Here is a 1,789-nt window from a genome sequence, read left to right on the forward strand (position 1 = left end):
CGACTTAACGCCAGATCGTCACATTGGCCGCTTTTCTCTCTGAAACGGTTACATTCATCATCTGCAAAGATATGTCGCTTGCCGCGGTATGTGGAGAGACTAAAAGCAACATAGGATAACACACAAGCACATTCTAAGAAGATGTAATCGCTAATAAGAAGCAGTACTATTCAAGTTTTAGTTATCGGTTATTCACTTATTTGTCGCCTTCGGTACATTGCACGGGGGAATGTGGAAGCTGTTCATATGTAGTAAAAACTAGAGAAAACCGCCCGCTTTCGTCATTTGCTACCGAATGTATTTTATTGCAACACCTTCACATTGGCTGCTTTTCTCTCTGAAACAGTTAGATTTATCGTCTGGAAATGTATGTCGCGTATTGCAATATGCGGCAGAAACTGAAAACATGATATTAGAACACAAATAAAGCTTCTAAGAAGATATAATCGAAAGTAGCAAACAGAAATATACTCTTTGACTTATTTGCCGGCTTTGGTGCATTGGGCTTGAGCTAGGACCTTAAGATTTTGCATAATATTACGTCCGTACGCCACGTTGCACGCGAGAATCTGGAAAGTGTTCATATGTAGTAGAAACCTCAGAAATCCGCCCGCTTTCGTCATTTGCTATCGAATCGAATTAATTGCCAGATCGTCACAATGGCCGCTTTTCTCTTTGAAAATGTTACATTCATCGTCTGCAAAGTTATGTCGATTGCCGCGGTATGCGGGGACACTAAAAGCACCATAGTAGAACACAGAGGATGCTTCTAAGAAAATGTAATCGGCCAGTAACAAGCAGTCTTATTTAAGTTTTAGTTATCGGTTATTCACATAGTTGCCGGCTTTGGTACATTGGACATGACCGACGACCTAAAGATTTTGCATGAAACGACGTCTGGAAACCACGTTGCACGGGAGAATGTAAAAAGTGTTCATATGTAGTAACCACATGAAAAATCCGCCCGTTTTCTACATTTGCAATCGAATCGAATTAATGCCAGAGCGTCATATTGGCTACTTTTCTCTCTGAAAAGGTTACATTTACTGTCTGCAAAAGTAAGTCGCGTGTTACGGTATGCAGAAAAAAATGAAAACATCATATTAGAACACAGAAAAAGCTTCCAAGAAGATGTAATCGCCAATAAGAAGCAGTACTATTCAAGATTTAGCTATCGGTAATTCACTTATTTGCCGGATTTGGTTCATTAGACGTGACCGACGACCTAAAGATTTAGCGTGATACGACGTCTGCAAACCACATTGCACGGGGGAAGGTGGAAACTGTTCATATGTAGTAAAACCTTCAGAGATCCGCTCGCTTTCGTCATTTGCCATCGTATCGACTTGATGCCAGAACGTCACATTGGTCGCTTCTCTATCTGAAACGGTTACATTTATCGTCTGCAAAATAATGTTGCGTGTTGCGGTATCCGAAAAAAACTGCAAACATATTAGAACACAATAAAAGCTTCTAAGAAGATGTAATCGGCAGTAACAAGCTGTATTATTCAAGTTTTTGTTATCGGTTATTCACTCATTTGCCGGCTTTGGCGCATTGGACATGAGCTGGTACCTTAAGATTTTGCACGAAAGTACGTCTGTACACCACGTTGCACGGAAGAATGAGAAAGGTTTCATATGTAGTTACCACATGCGATATCCGCCCGTTTTCGACACTTGCTATCGAATCGACTTAATGCCAGATCGTCATATTGCTCGCTTTTCTCTCTGAAAACGTTATATTTATCGTCTGCAAAATTATGTCGCGTGTTGCGGTATGCGGAAAA

Source organism: Schistocerca gregaria, unplaced genomic scaffold, assembly GCF_023897955.1.
Source record: "Schistocerca gregaria isolate iqSchGreg1 unplaced genomic scaffold, iqSchGreg1.2 ptg000273l, whole genome shotgun sequence".
Classification (NCBI taxonomy): domain Eukaryota; kingdom Metazoa; phylum Arthropoda; class Insecta; order Orthoptera; family Acrididae; genus Schistocerca; species Schistocerca gregaria.